This window comes from Coregonus clupeaformis, chromosome 11 (assembly GCF_020615455.1).
Source record: "Coregonus clupeaformis isolate EN_2021a chromosome 11, ASM2061545v1, whole genome shotgun sequence".
Classification (NCBI taxonomy): domain Eukaryota; kingdom Metazoa; phylum Chordata; class Actinopteri; order Salmoniformes; family Salmonidae; genus Coregonus; species Coregonus clupeaformis.
The window spans coordinates 44915324-44934672 of NC_059202.1; positions in this window are offsets into that span (position 1 = coordinate 44915324).

Sequence of the window (19349 nt, forward strand, 5' to 3'; positions counted from 1 at the left end):
TCAATACTTTGTTATATACCCTTTGTTGGCAATGACACAGGTCAAACGTTTTCTGTAAGTCTTCACAAGGTTTTCACACACTGTTGCTGGTATTTTGGCCCATTCCTCCATGCAGATCTCCTCTAGAGTAGTGATGTTTTGGGGCTGTCGCTGGGCAACACGGACTTTCAACTCCCTCCAAAGATTTTCTATGGGGTTGAGATCTGGAGACTAGCTAGGCCACTCCAGGACCTTGAAATGCTTCTTACGAAGCCACTCCTTCGTTGCCCAGGCGGTGTGTTTGGGATCATTGTCATGCTGAAAGACCCTGCCACGTTTCATCTTCAATGCCCTTGCTGATGGAAGGAGATTTTCACTCAAAATCTCACGATACATGGCCCCATTCATTCTTTCCTTTACACGGATCAGTCGTCCTGGTCCCTTTGCAGAAAAACAGCCCCAAAGCATGATGTTTCCACCCCCATGCTTCACAGTAGGTATGGTGTTCTTTGGATGCAACTCAGCATTCTTTGTCCTCCAAACACGATGAGTTGAGTTTTTACCAAAAAGTTATATTTTGGTTTCATCTGACCATATGACATTCTCCCAATCCTCTTCTGGATCATCCAAATGCACTCTAGCAAACTTCAGACGGGCCTGGACATGTACTGGCTTAAGCAGGGGGAAATGTCTTGCACTGCAGGATTTGAGTCCCTAGCGGCGTAGTGTGTTACTGATTGTAGGCTTTGTTACTTTGGTCCCAGCTCTCTGCAGGTCATTCACTAGGTCCCCCCGTGTGGTTCTGGGATATTTGCTCACCGTTCTTGTGATCATTTTGACCCCACGGGGTGAGATCTTGCGTGGAGCCCCAGATCGAGGGAGATTATCAGTGGTCTTGTATGTCTTCCATTTCCTAATAATTGCTCCCACAGTTGATTTCTTCAAACCAAGCTGCTTACCTATTGCAGATTCAGTCTTCCCAGCCTGGTGCAGGTCTACAATTTTGTTTCTGGTGCCCTTTGACAGCTCTTTGGTCTTGGCCATAGTGGAGTTTGGAGTGTGACTGTTTGAGGTTGTGGACAGGTGTCTTTTATACTGATAACAAGCTCAAACAGGTGCCATTAATACCGGTAACGAGTGGAGGACAGAGGAGCCTCTTAAAGAAGAAGTTACAGGTCTGTGAGAGCCAGAAATCTTGCTTGTTTGTAGGTGACCAAATACTTATTTTCCACCATAATTTGCAAATAAATTCATTAAAAATCCTACAATGTGATTTTCTGGATTTTTTTTTCTCAATTTGTCTCTCATAGTTGACGTGTACCTATGATGAAAATTACAGGCCTCTCTCATCTTTTTAAGTGGGAGAACTTGCACAATTGGTGGCTGACTAAATACTTTTTTCCCCCACTGTACATGTATTTTTGCCTTGATTGTGTGCCTTTCTTATTTTATGAGTCTACATGTCACTTTAAATCTAACTGAACTGTTTTGCGTACTTTTTATAATATTTTGTATCTAATTTTCATAGTGTAAATTATTTATTTTCCATTTCTCAAATGGGGGCGTAATCAGATTGAGTCACTCCCAATGCAGAAATGATTTATGTTAATCAAGAGACAACTCATCATTAATCTCAAATTATCATGTCCACATATAACGTCAGTCCAGAAAATACTGTCCCAGTATTACTGGGCGGCCCGCGTAATATTATCGAACTGTGTATGCATGTCTTCATCATTCAGACTCAATGTTACTGTAGCATAAACCTTGTGAAACAGACAGTTAGCAGACACTCTTATCCAGAGCGACTTAAAATTAGTGCATTAATCTTAAAGATGTGAGACATCCACATATCACGTGACAAAAAATATATATTGTATATGTGACTAAATATAAACATTTAATCTCTTCACCTGTACAAAAAAAAATCACTCAAGGCACACACGGTATAAAAGTCGATAAAATACAAAAATACATCTGTGTAAATGGCTGAACATGGTCCACTGATACAAAACTGAGGGCTGAATCCTAACTTGAGATACATGTAAGTAACTCAAGTTTCTCCTTAATCATAATCAACATTAGTAGGAGATTTACACAATACTCTCTTTCCTGTGTTTCCCTGTGTTCATCTCTGTTTCTATGTGTCAGCTCAGCCGAGCAGTCAGGTGGCCCTCAGCTCCTGAACCCCATCAAACCAGAGCTGACAACTCTCACGCATTGACCGTGAGACACACGCATTTGACTGTGGGACACGCATTTGACCCTCATCTCACGCTCTCACGGCACACGTCTTACATCTCACGCATTGAATAGTACTGAATTTATTTTTCTAATTCGTGTTGTGCTCCAAATCGTTTTGAAATTGGAAAATCTGCGCTGCAATTTAACATCACGAGCGGAACCTGTATCAATGTCCTTTCTTGCCACACCACTGTGAAGCATTATGATTGGTCAAGGGAATTGGAAGTGTGTTTTAAAGAAATGCCCCTCAAGATTAGAGTGGCGCTGACTGGAGATTTGCATTAGTCCCCCTCGTTTGGTGATTGGCATTTAGGCTGTGACAACGAAAAGGCAGCGGACAGATCCTCCAGATCAGAGGCAATAGAGATGACCAGGGATGTTCTCTTGATAAGTGCGTGAATTCAACCATTTTCCTGTCCTGCTAAGCATTCAAAATGTAACAAGTACTTTTGGGTGTCAGGGAAAATGTATGGAGTAAAAAGTACATTATTTTGTTTAGGAATGTAGTGAAGTAAAAGTTGTCAAAAATATAAATAGTAAAGTAAAGTACAGATACCCCATAAAACTACTTAAATAGTACTTTCAAGTATTATTAAGTACTTTACACCACTGGTACAAACCACCTGAATATTGATATTCATTTGATTTTTCTTGAAGGTTTGGTGATTCAAAATGTTCTTGTTATAACAATTAATTTCTCAAACACCCAGCACTTGGGAAATATAGATCAGGGGTGGCCAACCCTCCTGGAGAGCAAGCAGAATTTTCTTCCAGCCCTATTTTAAAGAGATCGTTAACCCAAATTACAAAATGTTTGTGTCCTTACCTTGAAAGCAGTCTATGGACAAGGAGACTGCAATCTATGATTTGGTTACCCACTGCCATCAACCATAAATATTTCCTGTGCAGAGCCTTGGTGTAGTGGTAACACTCCCTGGCACATGTCGCGTACAACTTTCCACCTGAGAACAGGGATCAATCCCTGCTTCCAAACTTCCACTGTTGTCGCAGCCATAGATACAGAACAAAAAGACTGAACGACTGGTTCGCGTCTCTGGCAACTGAACCGATAGAACGACAGCAGGGTGTTGAAAACTAAATGTTAGTCTAAAAGAAATGTGAGATAATGTCTAGATTATTTTTATAGTGGAGATCAAGTTTATAAATTGCCTGGCTGGGCTGATGAGACAGTGGATTGCGCAGTCAGATGGAACAGAGTAAATAGGCATTTTAACATCAGATCTAGCCGGTGGTAGCTTGTGGAATAGACACCGGCTGGAATGCGCTTTTAACCAGTCAGCATTCAGGATTAGACCCACCCGTTGTATAAAGGAGGGCATGTATGTCATGACAGGAATGTGTATATTACAAATAAAACCGATGGCATACAAAATTAAACCAACCCCCCCATTCTGTTTTTCCAAGGACAGTTTCAACCCCATTTCAGGTGTTTCGACTTTTCATGCTACAAAAAAGGTGTCAGCAATACGCATCATAATGTTGGCCTAATCAATTACAATTGCCGAATGTCAATAGGCACACTTTTTTTATTTATTTTTTTATTATTTATTTTTATTTTATTTTTTTGGGGGGGAATGGATCAGCTTAATATTGCAGATAGATTGTATCTTCTATCAATGTAATTGTCTGCATCACTTCCAATCCCCCATGTTTTTTTTATTTTTTATATATATACTCCCCTTTATTACTTTTCAACCCCACCATCCTTTCCCTACTTGGAGTAAATTAGTGAACAACAATGCCCAGGCCTCTACTTCTGGTCTATACTTACTATCTACACCTTATGGACAGAGTTCATTTTACAATAATTCTATTATATACAGTGGGGAAAAAAAGTATTTAGTCAGCCGCCAATTGTGCAAGTTCTCCCACTTAAAAAGATGAGAGAGGCCTGTAATTTTCATCATAGGTACACGTCAACTATGACAGACAAAATGAGAAAAAAAAATCCAGAAAATCAAATTGTAGGATTTTTAATGAATTTATTTGCAAATGATGGTGGAAAATAAGTATTTGGTCAATAACAAAAGTTTATCAATACTTTGTTATATACCCTTTGTTGGCAATGACACAGGTCAAACGTTTTCTGTAAGTCTTCACAAGGTTTTCACACACTGTTGCTGGTATTTTGGCCCATTCCTCCATGCAGATCTCCTCTAGAGCAGTGATGTTTTGGGGCTGTCACTGGGCAACACAGACTTTCAACTCCCTCCAAAGATTTTCTATGGGATTGAGATCTGGAGACTGGCTAGGCCACTCCAGGACCTTGAAATGCTTCTACGAAGCCACTCCTTCGTTGCCCGGGCGGTGTGTTTGGGATCATTGTCATGCTGAAAGACCCAGCCACGTGTCATCTTCAATGCCCTTGCTGATGGAAGGAGGTTTTCACTCAAAATCTCACGATACATGGCCCCATTCATTCTTTCCTTTACACGGATCAGTCGTCCTGGTCCCTTTGCAGAAAAACAGCCCCAAAGCATGATGTTTCCACCCCCATGCTTCACAGTAGGTATGGTGTTCTTTGGATGCAACTCAGCATTCTTTGTCCTCCAAACACAACGAGTTGAGTTTTTACCAAAAAGTTATATTTTGGTTTCATCTGACCATATGACATTCTCCCAATCCTCTTCTGGATCATCCAAATGCACTCTAGCAAACTTCAGACGGGCCTGGACATGTACTGGCTTAAGCAGGGGGACACGTCTGACACTGCAGGATTTGAGTCCCTGGCGGCGCAGTGTGTTACTGATGGTAGGCTTGTTACTTTGGTCCCAGCTCTCTGCAGGTCATTCACTAGGTCCCCCCGTGTGGTTCTGGGATTTTTGCTCACCGTTCTTGTGATCATTTTGACCCCACTGGGTGAGATCTTGCGTGGAGCCCCAGATCGAGGGAGATTATCAGTGGTCTTGTATGTCTTCCATTTCTTAATAATTGCTCCCACAGTAGATTTTTTCAAACCAAGCTGCTTACCTATTGCAGATTCAGTCTTCCCAGCCTGGTGCAGGTCTACAATTTTGTTTCTGGTGTCCTTTGACAGCTCTTTGGTCTTGGCCATAGTGGAGTTTGGAGTGTGACTGTTTGAGGTTGTGGACAGGTGTCTTTTATACTGATAACAAGTTCAAACAGGTGCCATTAATACAGGTAACGAGTGGAGGACAGAGGAGCCTCTTAAAGAAGAAGTTACAGGTCTGTGAGAGCCAGAAATATTGCTTGTTTGAAGTTGACCAAATACTTATTTTCCACCATAATTTGCAAATAAATTCATAAAAAATCCTACAATGTGAGTTTCTGGATTTTTTTTTCTCATTTTGTCTGTCATAGTTGACGTGTACATATGATGAAAATTACAGGCCTCTCTCATCTTTTTAAGTGGGAGAACTTGCACAATTGGTGGCTGACTAAATACTTTTTTTCCCCACTGTATATATATATATATATTTTTTTTGCTCCTGAACTTCTTCTACTCTCAACCTCTCCGATCATTTTCATGGTGTCCATCCGGTTTGCTTCTATATGCCATATCTTTCTAACTGTGCTCCTTCCCAAAAGCTCCCAACATACAACCTATATACTTATTATGGACACAGTATGCTTACATTATTAGCTATCTTTGTTATTATTTGTTGTTATTTGTTATTAGTCCCATCCTTCAACACTATTCAATACCTCCCATCTATCTCTTAACACCATCCATATAGGATTTCTATTTGCCATATATATTTCTACCGTACTGTGATGTTTTACAAAAATTCTGAACCTTTCTATTCTCATTGCTTCTACAGATTGTGAATTAAAAATAAACATTTTTGCTAAAAGTATTATTATATTATTGATTGATTGACTATGACTTTTCAGATCACCCAGTAATGCTATCTGCAAGGTTAGTTCCAGGTAAATATTGCAATCCTTTAGCCATTCCTGGACCTGTGTCCAAAAACAAGCTACAAATGGACAGAACCAAAAAAAATTATCTAATGATTCTGTCTCTTCACAGCAAAACCTGCAGAGCTGGGAAGATTGTATCCCCCATATAAATAACATTATATTGGTAGCAAGAATTGTATATAATAATTTAAATTGAAAGATTCTAATTTTTGAATCCGGTGTCGTTTTGCGTGTCAGTTCATAAACACTATGCCATGGTATCGGTACGTCAAAGATCTCTTCCCAACTATTTTGCAATCTATATGGGACGGCTGTCAATCCTTTGGTCCTTAAGTGAAACTGATATACTTTTTTATTTATCACAGTTTTCCTTAACCAATTATGTTCTTTAATGCAAGGCCGACAGACAAGTTCCATACTTTCTCCCCCTTCCACTTTCCTCTTCCACTTTTGCAGTAAGGCTGCAATTATTTGGTTGTAATTTTGGGTAGAGCAGACATTTCCATATGTTTTTGTTAGCTGCATGTGCGACATAACTCCACCAGTCCTACCGATGATATCATTTACGAAGATTATACCTTTTTTAAACATTCTGTCAAAAAATAAAGTTTTTTTGTCAATTAGTATATTTGAATTTAACCACAATATTTGTTGCATTATTTGTTCTGTCGTTTCTGGAGGATCAAATTGAAATTGCAACCAACTTTCTATGGCTTGTTTTAGAAATAGTGACATTTGGGAGATTATTTCCTTTTCAAATAACTGAAAGTGAGAGGTTGTAATCTGAATAAAGGGAAAAGGGCCTTTCTTGAACATTGGGTGAGCCAATCTTACTAATTTGCTTGAGAACCAGTTCGGATTTAAGTATAACTTTTGTATGACTGAAGCTTTTAGTGATAGGTCTAATGCTTTAATATTTAATAATTTCTGTCCTCCGAATTCATATTCATTATATAAATATGCTCTTTTAATTTTGTCTGGCTTGCCGTTCCAAATAAAATTGAAATTTTTTTTCTCATATAATTTTAAAAAACTGTTCGCTAGGCGTAGGCAAGACCATAAGCAAATAGGTAAACTGGGATAATACTAAAGAGTTAATCAGGGGGATTTTTCCACAAATTGACAGGTATTTTCCTTTCCATGGTAGTAAGATCTTATCTATTTTTGCTAACTTTCTATTAAAATTTATTGAAGTGAGATCATTTATTTCCTTTGGGATATGTATTCAGAGTATATCCACATCACCATCAGACCATTTTATTGGTAAACTACATGGTAATGTAAAAATTGTATTTTTTAGTGATCCAATACGTAATATAGTACATTTGTCATAATTTGGTTGTAATCCAGAGAGGTTAGAAAATGTATCTAGATCCTCTATGAGGCTGTGGAGGGATTCTAGTTGTGGATTTAAAAGAAAACATGAATCATCAGCGTACAATGACACCTTTGTTTTTAAGCCCTGTATTTCTAATCCTCTGATATTATTATTGGATCTGATTTTAATAGCTAACATCTCGATGGCCACAATAAATAGATATGCCGATAGTGGACATCCTTGTTTCACTCCTCTTGACAGTTTAAAACTTTCGGAGAAATAGCCATTATTTACTATTTTACACCTAGGGTTACTATACATGATTTTGACCCATTTTATAAGAGATTCTCCAAAATTGAAATGCTCCAGGCATTTATATATAAACCCCAGTCGAACTTTATCAAATGCCTTTTTCGAAGTCTGCTATGAATAGCAGGCCTGGTTTCCCATATTTTCCATAGTGTTCTATTGTTTCCAATACTTGCCTTATATTATCTCCAATGTATCTTCCATGTAAAAAAACCTGTCTGATTAGAATGAATAATATCCGACAATACCTTTTTAATTCTATGTGCTATACATTTTGCTAGGATTTTTGCATCACAACACTGAAGTGTAAGGGGCCTCCAATTTTGTAAATGGACTGGATCTTTATATTTTCCACTTGTATCCTGTTTCAGTAATAATGAGATCAGACCTTCTTCTTGAGTGTCAGATAATCTACCATTTACATAGGAGTGGTTAAAACATGCTAATAACGGTCCGCTTAGTATATCAAAAAAGGTTTGGTATACCTCGACTGGTATGCCATCCAACCCTGGAGTTTTCCCGGACTTAAAGTCTTTAATTGCATCCAGAAGTTACTCCTCTGTAATTTCACCTTCACATGAGTCTTTCTGTGTGGCTGTTAATTTGACATTATCAATAGGAAAAAAATCTCTACAATTAGCTTCAGTTAGAGGAGATGGAGGCGACTGAAAAGAAAACATATGCTTAAAGTGTCATGAGCACTCTCTCTCCCTGGTAGCAACATTAATTGCATTCAATTATCTTCCACTCTGCTCACCTCCCTCTCTCTACTCAGCCTAACTAGCTCCACCTGCCCTGCTCTGCTCTTGTTACCTGGCCAGCTGCACTGCATTTCCCACTCACCATCCTCACCTTGCCTCACTCTGTTCTAATTACTCTGCCAGCTGAACTGCATTTCCCCACTACCTCTCCCAGTATATCAAGCCCTGGTTTTCAGCCAAGCCCTGTCAGATCGTCTTCAAACCCGGACCAGTAACCTGCCTGTCTGCGCTCTGACTCCTGTTTGTGATACCGATCCTTTCTTGACTGCCTCCTTGTTCTACTGCCCCGTCTATCCCAACCTGCCTTCTGGACCTCGACTACTCTCCGATCTTCAGCCCCTCCGGTAACTCGTTTCTGCCTTCTGTCTCTCACCACGATATTTGCCCAGCCCTGATCTGTACTTCTGCCTGCCATTCATATTGCTGTTGTGTGTGTGTGTTCCCCCAGGTCTCCGACCACCAGATGAGCGTGCCCAGACGTTTCACCACCCTCAGCCCGATACGCCGCTCCATCACTGGGGAACACACACACTAAGCACTTGGACTGGACACCCCCGGACATTTGGTGACCCCCGAGCACAGGTACCCACAGGAGGACCCTGAAAGACCCCTGACACCCCTGGGACTCCTCTTCCCGCCTGTAACCTTGAATAAAGAACTCTGAATTTGAACTTGCGCTCTTGGGTCCTCTTCTGTTCGTGACAGAACGATCTGACCATCATGGACCCAGCGCACTCCCTGACCACGATGGAGGAAGAGCCAGAGAGGACTGCCCTACAGCGACTGGAACGCTCTGAGGGAGACATAAATCGGATGGCTGGCGACATCGCTTCCCTTCTCCAGCTATTCAACCAGCAGCAACAACAGTTCCAACTGCAGCAACAACAGCTAGCCCAAGCCCTGCAACTACTCTCAAGCCCGGCTACTCCACCTGCACCCCCCCTGGTCCTTTTGTTCCTGTACCACCGATACTCCTTCATCCCTCCGCTGGAGGTCCCAATGCTGCAGGCCCGGCAGTGCTGCCACCAGATCCCCACGCTCCTGAACCAAGGATTGGGAACCCGGAACGCTTTTGATGGCAACCAGAAGCAAGTAAGACCATTCTTGAGCAGCTGCCGAATCCAGTTTGCACTACAGCCCAGGACTTTCTCAACAGAGGGAGCCAAGGTGGGGTATGTCATCACACATCTCACCGGTCGAGCTCGGTTGTGGGGAACGGCGGAATTCGACCGGCAAACCCCAGCCTGTGCCTCCTTCAGTGCCTTTGAGGAGGAGATGTTAAAGGTCTTTGACCTAGGCTCGCCAACAGCCGAAGCGTCACAAGCTCTGCTCACCATCCGTCAGGGCAATCGGACAGTGGCAGACTTCTCCATTGACTTTCGTACCCTGGCCAGTCAAAGCTCGTTTAACCCAGAGGCACTGGTGCAAGCCTTCCTCCATAGCCTGGCGGACTATATCAAGGACGAGCTTGTTTCCCATGACCCGCCCTCAACGCTTGATGCCGCCATTGACCTTGCCGTTCGCATTGACCGCCGTATACAGACCCGGAGGAGGGAGAAGGGGCCGTCTCAGTCAACCTGCCATCCGTACTCGGGTCGATACCGCTTCTGTCCAGCCCCTGCCTGTCAAGTCCCATAGCCAACTCAATCAGCCTGAGCCCATGGAGATTGGCCGTGCCTCTCTGACTCCCGAGGAGCGTCGGCGCCGTCTAAGCTCCAACCTTTGCCTCTACTGTGGTGGCGAGAATCACCGTGTCGCTACTTGTCCGGCAAAAGCCGCAGCTCACCAGGTGTAGGGGAGATCCGGGTGAGCTCAACAAGCCTTCAGTCTCCCTCCATCCGAAAGACCCTGCTTCATCTCCGCCTTCAGCTTTCTGACAAGACTCATACATTGGCCGCCCTTGTGGATTCCGGAGCCGAAGCAAACATCATGGACCCTGAGCTTGCACAGCAACTGGGCGTGAACCATCATCAACTGACACAACCCATTCCTGCACGAGCCCTGGATGGGCATCATCTTGGCACTGTCACTCATATCTCCGCCCCTGTGACAATCCTGCTGTCAGGAAACCACCAGGAGTCCATCCAGTTTCACCTCCTACACTCACCTGGCCAACCACTCATTCTTGGATACCCGTGGCTCCGTCAGCACAACCCCCACATCGACTGGGAGACAGGAACAGTCCGTGAGTGGGGAAGGAGTTGTCACCAGACCTGTTTAAGGGGGGCCACCCTGCCCGTTCACCGGGAAGGATCTAGCGCTACCTCCGACATATCCAATGTTCCGGCCTGTTACCACAGCCTGAAAGAGGTGTTCAACAAATCCAAGGCGACATCTCTACCCCCCACACAGACCCTATGACTGCGCGATTGATCTCCTGCCTGGCACAGCACCTCCCAAGGGTCGTCTGTATTCACTGTCAGCCCCGGAAAGAAAGGCCATGGAGGACTACATTAATGACTCTCTTGCCTCCGGGATAATTAGACCGTCGTCTTCCCCGCAGGAGCGGGATTCTTCTTTGTCGGCAAGAAGGACGGTTCTCTTCGTCCATGCATAGATTACCGGGGTCTGAACGACATCACGGTTAAGAATCGCTACCCACTGCCCTTACTTTCGTCTGCCTTCGAACTGCTGCAGGGAGCCACTGTATTCACTAAGCTGGACCTTCGCAATGCCTACCATCTGGTGCGGATGAGGGAGGGAGACGAATGGAAGACAGCGTTCAACACACCAACCGGCCACTATGAATATCTCGTCATGCCCTTCGGCCTCACCAATGCCCCAGCAGTTTTTCAAGCCCTAGTGAATGATATCCTCAGGGACATGCTAAATACGTTCGTATTTGTGTACCTTGACGATATTTTAATATTCTCAAAGACTCTGTCAGAACACACGCACCACGTCCGGTTGGTCCTGCGCCGCCTGCTGGAGAACTCTCTTTTCGTGAAGGCAGAGAAGTGCGAGTTCCATGCCAAGACCGTTTCATTCCTGGGGTATGTGGTGACCGAGGGCAGCATTCAGATGGATCTCACGAAGGTGTCGGCTGTCACTTCCTGGCCAGTTCCTGAGTCTCGGAAGAAGTTGCAACAGTTCCTGGGCTTTGCCAACTTTTATAGGAGATTCATCAGAAACTATAGCACAGTGGCTGCACCCCTCACGGCGCTAACCAGCACTAAACAACCGTACCAATGGACATCAGCTGCTGATAAGGCCTTCAATATCCTCAAGACATGTTTCACTTCTGCTCCCATCCTCCAGATGCCAGATGCAGCAAGGCAGTTTGTGGTGGAGGTAGATGCTTCGGACGTGGGAGTGGGTGCAGTGCTTTCTCAAAGAGCAGCTGAGGATGGCAAGATGCACCCCTGTGCCTTCTACTCCCGTCGGCTAACCCCTGCCGAATGCAACTACGACATTGGGAACCGCGAGCTGTTGGCTGTCAAGCTCGCCCTTGAAGAATGGCGGCACTGGTTAGAGGGGTCAAAGGAACCATTCGTAGTGTGGACAGACCACAAGAACCTGGAGTATATCCAAACAGCCAGGAGGCTGAACTCCCGTCAACAGCGGTGGTCTCTGTTCTTTACGCGCTTCAATTTCACGCTCTCCTACCGCCCGGGATCTCGCAACATCAAACCTGATGCTCTTTCCCGGATGTTTCAGAAGGACGAGACCACCGCCATGACAGCTCCCATTCTTCCCAGCCACTTGGTCGTAGCGGCCCTCACCTGGGAGATCGAGAAGCAGGTCATGGAGGCTCTTCGGGACCAGCCAGGTCCAAGCACCAGCGCCCCCAACCGTCTGTTTGTTCCAGCAAATCTCAGGTCACCTGTGATTCAGTGGGGGCACGAATCCCGTCTGGCCTGTCATCCCGGCATCACTCGCACCCTTCATCTGGTCCGCCAGCGGTTCTGGTGGCGGGGGATGAGACGGGATGTCCGAGAATTCATCCGAGCTTGTCCCACTTGTAACCGAAACAAGACTCCCAACCAGCCTCCTGCTGGGTTGCTGCAACCCCTACTCATACCCAAGAGGCCCTGGTCCCACGTTTCACTGGACTTTGTTACGGGCCTTCCGCCCTCTGACGGACACACAGTCATCCTTACCATTGTTGACCGCTTTAGTAAGATGACCCACTTCGTGCCCCCTTCCCAAACTACCCTCTGCTAAAGAGACCTCCCAGGTGGTCCTGGAACATGTGTTTCGTATCCATGGCCTACCCCAGGATATAGTGTCAGACCGGGGCCCGCAATTCTCAGCAACCTTTTGGAAGGAGTTCTGTCATCTCCTTGGGGCCACCGCCAGCCTATCGTCTGGATTCCACCCGCAGTCAAACGGCCAGACTGAACGCATGAACCAGGAGCTGGAGAAGGCACTGAGGTGTGTGGCTTCCCAAAATCCCCGGGCCTGGGCTCAACACCTGCTCTGGGTGGAATATGCCCATAATTCACTCACCAGTTCCTCCACCGGGCTCTCCCCCTTTCAGTGTGTCTACGGGTATCAACCTCCACTGTTTGCCAGCCAGGAGGCGGATGCCACCTGTCCGTCTGCTCTTGCGTATGCCCGCCGCTGCCGCCGCACTTGGGCCCAGGCTCGCACTGTGCTCCTGAAGTCTGGAACCAGCTACGCCGTCGGTGCCAACCGACGGAGGACCCCAGCACCTACTTACCGGGTTGGTCAGAAGGTCTGGCTGTCTGCCCGGGATCTGCCGCTGCGGGTTGTATCACGAAAGCTGGCCCCTCGCTTCATTGGTCCTTTTCCTGTGCAGAAAGTCATCAGTCCAACGGCGGTCCGACTTCAGTTGCCCGCTTCCATGCGGGTCCACCCCACCTTCCACGTCTCCAAGGTCAAGCCGGTCCATGAAAGTCCCCTGGTCCCTGCAGCTCCGGCGCCACCTCCTCCGCGCCTCGTAGATGGCGGTCCTGTCTTCACCGTCCGGCGGCTGCTCCGCTCTAGGCGAAGGGGTAGGGGTCTCCAGTACCTCGTTGATTGGGAGGGATATGGTCCAGAGGAGAGGACCTGGATCCCGGCCAGGAGGATAGTGGACCGGACCCTTATCACTGACTTCCACCGACTACATCCTGATCAGCCTGCAATCCGTAGGGGCCGTCCAAGAGGGGTTCCTAGCCGTCCGGCCCGCCCTGCTCCTGTCTCAGTGCCTGTCCTGTCTCCCGACCGTGACCCTCCAGCTCCTTCTGAGGATGAGGAGATTCACTCGGACCGCTCGGAGGAGTTCTGACCCGCCGCCTGCTCCCCTCCACCCTCCCGGCATGATGTTGTTCTTGGGACTTCTGGGGCCGTCCCTTGGAGGGGGGGTCCTGTCATGAGCACTCTCTCTCCCTGGTAGCAACATTAATTGCATTCAATTATCTTCCACTCTGCTCACCTCCCTCTCTCTACTCAGCCTAACTAGCTCCACCTGCCCTGCTCTGCTCTTGTTACCTGGCCAGCTGCACTGCATTTCCCACTCACCATCCTCACCTTGCCTCACTCTGTTCTAATTACTCTGCCAGCTGAACTGCATTTCCCCACTACCTCTCCCAGTATATCAAGCCCTGGTTTTCAGCCAAGCCCTGTCAGATCGTCTTCAAACCCGGACCAGTAACCTGCCTGTCTGCGCTCTGACTCCTGTTTGTGATACCGATCCTTTCTTGACTGCCTCCTTGTTCTACTGCCCCGTCTATCCCAACCTGCCTTCTGGACCTCGACTACTCTCCGATCTTCAGCCCCTCCGGTAACTCGTTTCTGCCTTCTGTCTCTCACCACGATATTTGCCCAGCCCTGATCTGTACTTCTGCCTGCCATTCATATTGCTGTTGTGTGTGTGTGTTCCCCCAGGTCTCCGACCACCAGATGAGCGTGCCCAGACGTTTCACCACCCTCAGCCCGATACGCCGCTCCATCACTGGGGAACACACACACTAAGCACTTGGACTGGACACCCCCGGACATTTGGTGACCCCCGGAGCACAGGTACCCACAGGAGGACCCTGAAAGACCCCTGACACCCCTGGGACTCCTCTTCCCGCCTGTAACCTTGAATAAAGAACTCTGAATTTGAACTTGCGCTCTTGGGTCCTCTTCTGTTCGTGACATAAAGTACTTTGTTTCTTCCTTCAAAATATCATTTGGTGAATTATGGGTGACTCCGTCAATTGTAACCAGTTTCATTAAGTTCTTTTTGGTAGCATTCCTATGTTGAAGATTAAAAAAGAATTTTGTGCATTTTTCCCCATATTCCATCCAGTTTGCTTTATTTTTATAATATATTACACTTGATCTTTCTTGAATAAGTTTCTCCATTTCTTTTTGTTTTTCCTCTAATTTATTCTGAGCCTCTATGTTACAGTTTTTATTGCCATCTATCTGTTCTGTTAGATTTTCTATTTCCTTTCTTAGTATAAACTCTTTTGACCTAAATTGCTTTTGTTTTCGAGATGAGTACTAAATTGCATGGCCTCTAAAGGCACATTTAAAGGTGTCCCATACAATAAGGGGATTCGCTGTACCTATGTTATGTTGGAAAAAGTCAGTTATAAATTCCTTTGTTCTAATTATGAATAAATTATCATCCAATAGGCTTTGATTCAATTTCCAATATCCTCGCCCACGTGGAAATTCAGTAAGAGTAATGTATATGCCTATTATATGATGGTCCGACCGCATTCTGTCCCCTATCAACACTTTTTTTTACTTTTGGTGCCAACGAGAATGAGATAAGAAAGAAGTCAAGACGACTAGCTTGATTCAGTCTCCGCCATGTATATCTCACTAGATCAGTATATTTAAGCCTCCATATATCTACTAGTTCTAATGTATCCATGACATTCACAATTTCCTTAAGAGCATGTGGGTGATTGTTTGTGGTGTGATTTCCTTTTACGGTCCATTGAGCTATTTAAAACAGTATTATAATCCCCCACCATAATAATATTGTCTTGAGTTGCTTGCAGGCTTGATAATTTATTATATATATTGTCAAAGAATTGTGGATCATCATTATTTGGTCCGTAAAGGTTAATGAGCCATATCTGTTTATGGTCCAATAACATATTTAAAATAATCCATCTACCTTGCGTATCTATTTGGACAATTTGCACATTCGGATCGAAATTACTATTAATTAATATCATCACCCCTTTTGAATTTCTTTGCCCATGGGAGAAGTATATTTCCCCCCATTCTTTTTTCCACGCTACTTCATCTCGAATTGTTGAATGAGTTTCCTGTATACAATAGATATTATATTCCTTCTCTTTGAGCCATGTAAATATTGTTCTTCTTTTGTTATTATCAGCTAAGCCATTACAATTATAACTGGCTATACAGTGGGGAAAAAAAGTATTTAGTCAGCCACCAATTGTGCAAGTTCTCCCACTTAAAAAGATGAGAGAGGCCTGTAATTTTCATCATAGGTACACGTCAACTATGACAGACAAAATGAGAAAAAAAAATCCAGAAAATCACATTGTAGGATTTTTAATGAATTTATTTGCAAATTATGGTGGAAAATAAGTATTTGGTCAATAACAAAAGTTTCTCAATACTTTGTTATATACCCTTTGTTGGCAATGACACAGGTCAAACGTTTTCTGTAAGTCTTCACAAGGTTTTCACAAACTGTTGCTGGTATTTTGGCCCATTCCTCCATGCAGATCTCCTCTAGAGCAGTGATGTTTTGGGGCTGTCGCTGGGCAACACAGACTTTCAACTCCCTCCAAAGATTTTCTATGGGGTTGAGATCTGGAGACTGGCTAGGCCACTCCAGGACCTTGAAATGCTTCTTACGAAGCCACTCCTTCGTTGCCCGGGCGGTGTGTTTGAGATCATTGTCATGCTGAAAGACCCAGCCACTTTTCATCTTCAATGCCCTTGCTGATGGAAGGAGGTTTTCACTCAAAATCTCACGATACATGGCCCCATTCATTCTTTCCTTTACACGGATCAGTCGTCCTGGTCCCTTTGCAGAAAAACAGCCCCAAAGCATGATGTTTCCACCCCCATGCTCCACAGTAGGTATGGTGTTCTTTGGATGCAACTCAGCATTCTTTGTCCTCCAAACACGACAAGTTGAGTTTTTACCAAAAAGTTCTATTTTGGTTTCATCTGACCATATGACATTCTCCCAATCCTCTTCTGGATCATCCAAATGCACTCTAGCAAACTTCAGACGGGCCTGGACATGTACTGGCTTAAGCAGGGGGACACGTCTTGCACTGCAGGATTTGAGTCCCTGGCGGCATAGTGTGTTACTGATGGTAGGCTTTGTTACTTTGGTCCCAGCTCTCTGCAGGTCATTCACTAGGTCCCCCGTGTTGTTCTGGGATTTTTGCTCACCGTTCTTGTGATCATTTTGACCCCACAGGGTGAGATCTTGCGTGGAGCCCCAGATCGAGGGAGATTATCAGTGGTCTTGTATGTCTTCCATTTCCTAATAATTGCTCCCACAGTTGATTTCTTCAAACCAAGCTGCTTACCTATTGCAGATTCAGTCTTCCCAGCCTGGTGCAGGTCTACAATTTTGTTTCTGGTGTCCTTTGACAGCTCTTTGGTCTTGGCCATAGTGGAGTTTGGAGTGTGACTGTTTGAGGTTGTGGACAGGTGTCTTTTATACTGATAACAAGTTCAAACAGGTGCCATTAATACAGGTAACGAGTGGGGGACAGAGGAGCCTCTTAAACAAGAAGTTACAGGTCTGTGAGAGCCAGAAATCTTGCTTGTTTGTAGGTGACCAAATACTTATTTTCCACCATAATTTGCAAATAAATTCATTAAAAATCCTACAATGTGATTTTCTGGAATTTTTTTTCTCAATTTGTCTGTCATAGTTGACGTGTACCTATGATGAAAATTACAGGCCTCTCTCATCTTTTTAAGTGGGAGAACTTGCACAATTGGTGGCTGACTAAATACTTTTTTTCCCCACTGTACTTATTTCACCATACACCATAATGAGATACAAGTTTCAAGTCTATTTATCATTATATATGTTTGTAAATTTACCAATAAAAAATAGCGTAATGATTGAGTGTCCATATAGCTGTACCGTGATATTTGCATTGCTACGGAGTAACCCTTCAATTGTTCTCCACTAATTCCCCCGCTAAAGCCCCTCCCCATCCCAAGTTGAGCCGTCATCCCAGTGATCAGCATCCCACCCACGTCCCTCCGTATCCCTAAGGCCCCGAGAGGCCAGGACCCATCCATCGAAAACAGCACACAGTGGCACCCACAAAACAGAAGCAGATTAACCGCCAAAAGCATTTCCAATGCTTTCACCTCTATATATATATATATATATATTTATTTTTATTTTTTATTTTTTATTATGCATATCCTATTTTCCATCATTATCAATTAATATGCGTAATAATGTCGGCAGTTCACGCGTAGGATTCCAACATATAACCCGGATTGCCATTGTATTACACTTAATTAATTGACAAGCAATTATTATCCTAGCAAATATCTAAATATAAATATAAATAGGCACACTTTTTGGTGTTTTGTGAACTGATGTCTATTTCCATTCATTAAATGGCGCTGCTGCTACATTGCACTGTTTGGATTATCTTTGAGTGGATGAACATGCACAGGTAGCCTACTTTTTGAAGTGATTTGTTTGACAATCAGATGACAGCATCATGACTGGTTGTGTTCATGCCACATTAAAAGGTAAAAAAATTTTTGCTGTTAAATTACGTTACACCCCCCTCAAATGTCACAGTGAAATTCGCACTCTGCTAGTATCGAATCTTGAGAGAGCTTATTTAGATGTTTTTTCTTTCACAAACAGTGACTGTACATGAAACCGCTTTAGTAGTTGTTATTGGTTATTATCAAATTATGGATCCAAAGCTTTTAGTAAAAGTGAGTTAAAAAAGTTTAATTCAAACCCAAAGCAAAGTTGACAAGCAGTTACCACGTGATAAATTACATACAAAGCTTAATTTGATTCCTCAGTCAATGGATCCTGATGTGGCTTCCAAATGATCGACCTCTGCTGCTGGACACTACTTCCAGACTTAGTCTAGATATTAGTTTCTATATCTCACCTGAAAGGCGGCTCAGCCTGTAGAGCAGCGGCAAGTGAGTCATCTTGTGGAGGCATAGGATTGAGTCCCTGTACAGATATTTTTAAAATATGTTTTCTTTGAAAACTGGCTACATTGTATTTCTAACTTTTAAATTATGAGTTTTGATAAGCATAGGCTGTTCAGTTTCTTATTTAAAGGTAGACTCAGCTAAATTATGTTGCCACGAGCATCACTGCAGATATTGAGATCAACGAGATGAAATACTTAGCTCTCACACAGTCACAGAGAATCTGCGCATATGCACAGGTTCGCTTTACGCTGTTCACACGTGGTAGCCAGGGCACCAAAACAGAGGAGAAGTTGAGCCTCACACTTCAACGACAACGCTCTTAGTTGTGGAAATTGACCCACTATGCTGTTTACTTACTTCATCTACGTCATATCGCTGAATCTACCTTTAACATCCTAAATCATGCAATGGAGCCAGTCTTTTGTAAATGTTTTTATGGTAAAAAATAAAATAAAAATCGGTTGCTCATTTCAAAGCATAGACGGATAGTGTTCAAAGTAACATTACCACGTGATCAATGACGTCCGAAGCTTCGTTTGATCACGTGCTTTTTCAAGCTGTCTGTTGCAAAATGCGAGATCCTACTGATTTCGCCCTGTGCCAGTGCTTTCTTTGATGCAAAGTTACTTTTAAACACAACCTCTACTGGACACCTTATTTACCAATTGAGTTATACAAAAATTAAAATAATTTGCACCTGAATAGTAGCTCAGCAGGTAGGTATGCGGATT